We start from the raw sequence: 7,588 nt of genomic DNA, 5'->3' as shown, positions 1-7,588 counted from the left end.
CCCGCCCTTACGGCTAGGAAGATCCGCGGAAGGCCGGAACGCGGGTCCGGATTCAGCCCGCGCCCACGAACGCGCGCGCGCACGCCGAAGCGAAACGCGCACGTGTAACGTAGAACGAGCATCGACCAGGCCCGGCACCGGCCGCATCCGCTTCCCGTCCAAACCCGACACGCCCCGGTCCTCAGAGCCAATCCTTATTCCGAAGTTACGGATCCAATTTGCCGACTTCCCTTACCTACATTATTCTATCGACTAGAGGCTCTTCACCTTGGAGACCTGCTGCGGATATGGGTACGAACCGGCGCGACATCTCCACGTACATCCCTCACCTGAATTTTCAAGGTCCGCAGAGAGTATCCGGACACCGCCGCAAATGCGGTGCTCTTCGCGTTCCGAACCATATCTCCCTTCTATAGGATTCCATGGAACTCGAACGCTCAGGCAGAAAAGAAAACTCTTCCCGGACCCCTCGGCGGCGTCTTCAGGCCACTTCGGGTTACCCCGTCGAACACTCGCTTTGAAACGAGGGAACGATTATTGAAACGGTTCCGCTGCCGGGTTCCGGAATAGGAACCGGATTCCCTTTCGCTCAAAGGGCGTTATTTAGTTCTTAAATTTTTTGTTTTCAAAAAAAATAAAAATAAACACGCCGCATCGACATAAGATCTCTCCTTGAGCTTAGGATCGACTGACTCGCGAGCAACTACTGTTCACGCGAAACCCTTCTCCACGTCAGTCCTCCAGGGCCTCGCTGGAGTATTTGCTACTACCACCAAGATCTGCACCGACGGAGGCTCCAGGCGGGCTCGCGCCCAGACCCTTCTGCGCTCTCCGCCGCGCTCGTCCTACTCGTTACGGCCTAATAAAGCGTGCGCGCGAAACGCGCTCGCCGTATATGCCCGTAACGGTAGTGTATAGGCAAAACGCTTCAGCGCCATCCATTTTCAGGGCTGGTTGCTTCGGCAGGTGAGTCGTTGCACACTCCTTAGCGGATTCCGACTTCCATGGCCACCGTCCTGCTGTCATGAGCGACCAACGCCTTTCATGGTGTCCCATGAGCGTTTTTTGGGCGCCTTAACACTACGTTTGGTTCATCCCACAGCGCCAGTTCTGCTTACCAAAATTGGCCCACTTGGCACCGTCATCAGATCTCCGGCTTCATCGTTCGAGTAAGCCGGAGCTCTCACCCATTTAAAGTTTGAGAATAGGTTGAGGTCGTTTCGGCCCCAATGCCTCTAATCATTCGCTTTACCGGATGAGACTGTTCTTCATCGACGCCAGCTATCCTGAGGGAAACTTCGGACGGAACCAGCTACTAGATGGTTCGATTAGTCTTTCGCCCCTATACCCAGTTCCGACGATCGATTTGCACGTCAGAATCGCTACGGTCCTCCATCAGGGTTTCCCCTGACTTCGACCTGACCAGGCATAGTTCACCATCTTTCGGGTCCCAGCATCTCTGCTCAGAGCGCGCCTGCATTCACGGATTGGAAACGAGACGCCTCGGGAGTGCGAGAGTGCAGATCGCAAAGGACGTACACTCCATCCTCCCTGAGCGCGCGGCTAGCGCGCGCCTTCACTTTCGTTGCGCCTTTCAGTTTATACAAATACTCAATGACTCGCACACATGCTAGACTCCTTGGTCCGTGTTTCAAGACGGGTCCTGCGAGTGCCCGAAACTGAATCATCGCAGACAGAGACGCGCACGGTCCGAGACAGCACGGCTGCGACGACAGACGCGCCGCAACGAGGTCCGCGCTCGGGCAGGACCTCGTGTACGACGTTATCTTGCGTCGGGCCGGACGCGCCTTTAGAGAGCGCGTGCGCGATTCTTATCATTATACCGTCCGGCGGCCGATCGGCTACCGCGAAACGGTCCAACGTCCTGACTCCGCTCGCGCGAAGTGAACGCTGGGCTGCCCGTCGGCGGCGCTTAGATCGACACCCGAACGGGTCGCGATGCATTACTGAGAGAGAAGTGCACGCCCTCCGCGGACGTCGACGCGCACCGGCCCGTGCGACGCGATACAGCGCCCGATTAAAGGCGGACCGGACGTCGCATCAGAGCGCGGGCGCGTACGCCGCGGAATGACGATGAATCTCTCCGTTCGTTCATTCGAGTTTCGCAGGTTTACCCCTGAACGGTTTCACGTACTCTTGAACTCTCTCTTCAAAGTTCTTTTCAACTTTCCCTCACGGTACTTGTTCGCTATCGGTCTCGCGGTTATATTTAGCCTTAGATGGAGTTTACCACCCACTTAGGGCTGCACTCTCAAGCAACCCGACTCTTAGGAGAGTCCCTCTCGCCGCCGCCCTCCGTCGCTACGGGCCTGGCACCCTCTGCGGGAAAACGGCCCCGTTCAAGACGAACTTGGACAGGAGTATCGACGACGAGAAAGCGGAACCTCCCGAACACCACATCTCCCGCGCTCGAGACGATCGCGGGATTCAGTGCTGGGCTCTTTCCTGTTCGCTCGCCGCTACTAGGGAAATCCTTGTTAGTTTCTTTTCCTCCGCTTACTAATATGCTTAAATTCGGCGGGTGATCCTCCCTGATCTGAGGCCAACGATAAAAATTCGAGGCAGACGCGATATCCGTACGCGACGTCCCTTATTATATTTTTGACGACGACGAACCGACGGACCGCGCGCGCAAGCAAGCAAGCGCGCACGGCGGCCGGTCGTCGTCGCGGGACGCCCTTCGGACGTCGAGTCCGCCTACCGTACACCACCCCCACCGTCGCGATCATCGCGCGTCGCAGAGCGAGTGCGCGTGCGCGAGGCGCGCGCGTCGCGAGTCCTTAGAGGTCTCTAGACGCGCGCACGCACAACGCAACGCTGCACACACAACACGCGTTGCGCGATGAACGACGACGATGACGATGATGATGATTATGATGATACGAGCGTAAACGAAAATCTCGACACGCATACGCGAGCGCGAGTACTTTTCGTTAGCGATCGATCGTCCGGCCCTTTCGGTATCGGTCCGTATCGATACGATAATATAACGTTCGCACTGGAACGACGACGCGTATCACCGACATAATACGGATGCGTAGCGACGACGAGCGGTGAACTCTCTCGCATCGGGCTAGGCGCGCGCGCACATGAACATCACGTAATGTTTACTTACATATGTTTGTGTGTGCGTTACGCTTGCCGCGCAAGAAAACATTCACCGCCTGCCGGTCGCATCCGTCGGAGACGCGTCGTCTGTGCTTCCGATATATTTTATTATATCGTATACACGAACCGATGAGCTCGGACGAAGACCGCACTACGAAGACTCGCGTCTTAGCGATGCGTGTAATCTTTTCACACTCGTTTCATATTCAATACAATTCGATATATTTAAACGGACCGTAAACGCGCTCCGCGCGTACGCGGACGTGAGGGGTGCAGCACCCCGCCGTCCGTCGTCCGTCGCGAAGAACGTTCAACGGAAACCGTCAATTGTTCGAAAGAGCGCGCGCCCGCTCGCCCGCGCGCGGTAGTGCGGCAGCGGCAGCGCGACGACAGCGACGGCGGATAGTGAGAGAGAGAGAGTGAGAGCCGCGGCGGCGCGGACGAGAGACTCTTATTAGAGATCGTCCCATCGCACCGTCCGCGAGCTCGTTCATCACCCCCCACCAACCCGCCGCCGCCGCGTCGCGCGTCACCGCCGCGCGCATCGACCGGCGCGAGCGCACGTAGCGCGCGTTCTACACCGAACAGTGTGGTTTTTATATTTTAACAGCCGGCCCTCAGACAGGAGTGGTCCTGGATATTTCTCCACGGACCGCAATGTGCGTTCGAAATGTCGATGTTCAAATGTGTCCTGCAGTTCACACTATGACGCGCAGTTAACTGCGTTCTTCATCGACCCGCGAGCCAAGTGATCCACCGTCCAGGGTAATGGTTTTTTCTTAATGTTGTTATTACTTACGGTAGCGGCCTACGGCTCTCGCCGTCGGCCACTTGATTGTCCGTTTTTATGTATTAACGTCGAAAGTTGGTCGAATTCATGTGCGCCGAGGCGTTCATAAAGAAACGGCACCGAAAAAGCTTAACGCCCCGACGCGAATCCTTTAGAATGATGAACGACGACGACCCGCGCACCCCCCAACGAGCTGGCGTGACGCACGACATTGTCATCTTTCTAACCGCTTAAATTTCGTTTTGTATAGCGCCAACCGACAATAAAGGGCCTGAGCTAGGCAGTGGGGATTTTCACCGCTTCGAACGCTCCGTTTGGTATGCCCCGGTCGGCGCTCGTCTCTCGGCGTTTTTCCGCCACCCGGCCGCTTCGACGGCGGCGGAGGCAGCGGCGGCGGTAGCACTTTCGACGAATGCCACCACCGCCACCGGCCACCGCCACGGCGCCGTCGCCGCTGCGCCGTTAGGCGTAATAGACGCTAGAGACAATTATTTCACATTTTATTTTTTATACATATATACAAACACGCACACACACACGCACGCACACGCGCGCGCGCTCGTCCGCATTAGATACGAACAGCAGCGCGCGCGTACGTACATATATATGTATATATGTCGTATATATATATATCATTATGGATGTATTACATATATATATGTGTAAACACGGTATGTACGAAGTCGTCGTCGTCGTCGTCGTCGTCGTCGCAACAGCAACAACAGCAACAGCGGCGCAACAACGTTCGTGAACATATCACGCGTCTCGCACACATACACACACGTTAATGATCCTTCCGCAGGTTCCCCTACGGAAACCTTGTTACGACTTTTACTTCCTCTAAATGATCAAGTTTGGTCAACTTCCCAGCAACGCCGACGGCCGTGAAGCCACCGCGTGTCGGTCCGAAGACCTCACTAAATCATTCAATCGGTAGTAGCGACGGGCGGTGTGTACAAAGGGCAGGGACGTAATCAACGCGAGCTTATGACTCGCGCTTACTAGGAATTCCTCGTTTATGGGGGATAATTGCAAACCCCAATCCCCAGCACGAAGGAGTTTCAACGGGTTGCCCGGGCCTCTAGGCCAGGGAGAACATGCTGATTCCTTCAGTGTAGCGCGCGTGCGGCCCAGGACATCTAAGGGCATCACAGACCTGTTATTGCTCAATCTCGTGCGGCTCGAAGCCGCCGGTCCCTCTAAGAAGAATTTTAATACGTCGCCAGTGAGTTGCGCCACCGGAGCGGCGCACACCTAAATGACGACGCCTATTTAGCAGGCTAGAGTCTCGTTCGTTACCGGAATTAACCAGACAAATCGCTCCACCAACTAAGAACGGCCATGCACCACCACCCACCGAATCAAGAAAGAGCTGTTAATCTGTCAATCCTTCCGGTGTCCGGGCCTGGTGAGATTTCCCGTGTTGAGTCAAATTAAGCCGCAGGCTCCACTCCTGGTGGTGCCCTTCCGTCAATTCCTTTAAGTTTCAGCTTTGCAACCATACTCCCCCCGGAGTCCAAAATCTTTGGTTTCCCGGAAGCTGCCCGCCGAGCCATCGTAGTAACGTCGGCGGATCGCTAGATGACATATTTACGGTTAGAACTAGGGCGGTATCTAATCGCCTTCGAACCTCTAACTTTCGTTCTTGATTGATGAAAACACCTTTGGCAAATGCTTTCGCTGATGTTCGTCTTGCGACGATCCAAGAATTTCACCTCTAACGTCGCAATACGAATGCCCCCAGTTATCCCTATTAATCATTACCTCGGAGTTCTGAAAACCAACAAAATAGAACCGAGATCATATTCTATTATTCCATGCACGAAATATTCAAGCAGCATTTTGAGCCCGCTTTGAGCACTCTAATTTGTTCAAAGTAAAATTGTCGGCCCATCTCGACACTCACCGAAGAGCACCGCGATAGGATTTTGATATTGAACCGCCGTTTTACCGACGGCTCACCGACGATATGCTCCGCAGACGTGTCAGTATCACCGCGGATGCGGTGCACCGACAGCGCGGCGCACAAATGCAACTACGAGCTTTTTAACCGCAACAATTTTAGTATACGCTATTGGAGCTGGAGTTACCGCGGCTGCTGGCACCAGACTTGCCCTCCAATTGTTCCTCGTTAAAATATTTAAAGTGTACTCATTCCGATTACGAGGCCTCGTAAGAGTCCCGTATCGTTATTTTTCGTCACTACCTCCCCGTGCCGGGAGTGGGTAATTTGCGCGCCTGCTGCCTTCCTTGGATGTGGTAGCCGTTTCTCAGGCTCCCTCTCCGGAATCGAACCCTGATTCCCCGTTACCCGTGACAACCATGGTAGTCGCAGAAACTACCATCGAAAGTTGATAAGGCAGACATTTGAAAGATGCGTCGCCGGTGCTGGACCATGCGATCGGCAAAAGTTATCCAGATTCATCAAAATTAACGACTTCGGACGCGAGGCCCTCCGTCGATTGGTTTTGATCTAATAAAAGCACTCATCCCATCACTGGTCAGAGTTCTGATTGCATGTATTAGCTCTAGAATTACCACAGTTATCCAAGTAACCGAGGTAAGATCTAAGGAACCAAAACTGATATATTGAGCCATTCGCGGTATCGCCTTAATACGGCTTGCACTGAGACATGCATGGCTTAATCTTTGAGACAAGCATATAACTACTGGCAGGATCAACCAGGGAGCTAGCTAGAGCTAACACACACCAACACCGCACATACGAGAGATATGAGGGTGATGATGATATGATAGACGTGTGACAAGCGACGCGTCGGACGTTCGAAACGCCGTGACGCGCCGGTGCCTAGGTAGCTTTTTGCGTGCGTGCGTGCGTGCGTATTTATTACAATACACACACAACACCACACCGCAACAACAAAATGAATTCGTTTTTCTATCTGTTCACGGAGGAAAATGTATATCTCAACACTCGCCTCGCGTTCGTCCAGATTTACTTTGGACGCGGCATCGCGTCCGATTCATCGGAACGTTCTTTGACGAGACACATACAAATCTTCACTTTTATAAAATATCGTTTCGCAAAACGAACAATGACCGATTTCCAGCCCGGTTTTAGAGAGATCCGAAATCCTTGATTTATATATCATGATCGACCGTCGCGCGACTAGCGCGCGACGAGCTCGTTGATGCGATGCGTTAAGGGCCGCCCCGAAGTCGACTCGGGAGCCCAACGCCGTTCGCGTTAATTAAACGAGACGTTCTCTTACGCCTTCCGCTCTTACATAACGGAGACGTCGTCCGACACAGTTTACGGTGTGTTGTTGTGGGGAGATGATCCCCTTTTTCTTCCCTCCTCCGCCGCCGCTGTGTCGTTCGTGCGTTTGTCGGTTATAGAAGTTTCAGTTTCGGGCGTTCTCGTTGGTGGCGCGCGTTGTTTGTGTATCGGTGTTATTAGTTTTGTTCGATTCGCGCGCGTTTTCTAAGAATAATTTTTAATTTTTTTTTTTTTTATTTAAAAAAAAAAAAAAAAAACTAAATCTAAAAAAAACGCAATCTCCGCAAACAAACTAACACCACCACACCACACACACCCCACCAACCAAAAAAACACACTCCACACTCCACAACCACCAACAAACAAAACAAAACAGAAGAGCATCGGAGAGAACTCTATTCGGCCGACCGGCGCGTCTCGCGCCAGTC

The 7,588-nt window shown here is 53.5% G+C and overlaps 2 non-coding genes across 2 annotated transcripts; both read right to left on the bottom strand.

Annotated features, from left to right (window-relative positions):
- Positions 1-3,740: 3,740 nt before the first annotated feature.
- Positions 3,741-3,897, bottom strand: LOC137930755 (5.8S ribosomal RNA). The gene has a single exon (XR_011108922.1). It is a non-coding gene; the product is annotated as a 5.8S ribosomal RNA (ribosomal RNA).
- Positions 3,898-4,704: 807 nt separating this feature from the next.
- LOC137930749 (small subunit ribosomal RNA) lies at positions 4,705-6,608 on the bottom strand. The gene has a single exon (XR_011108916.1). It is a non-coding gene; the product is annotated as a small subunit ribosomal RNA (ribosomal RNA).
- Positions 6,609-7,588: the final 980 nt, after the last annotated feature.

Source organism: Battus philenor, unplaced genomic scaffold, assembly GCF_028537555.1.
Source record: "Battus philenor isolate CCGP_79_NKW_IND1 unplaced genomic scaffold, ilBatPhil1.0.hap1 SCAF_62, whole genome shotgun sequence".
Classification (NCBI taxonomy): domain Eukaryota; kingdom Metazoa; phylum Arthropoda; class Insecta; order Lepidoptera; family Papilionidae; genus Battus; species Battus philenor.
The sequence above is the reverse complement of the archived record's forward strand: the minus strand, read 5'-3'. Positions and strand labels throughout refer to the sequence as shown.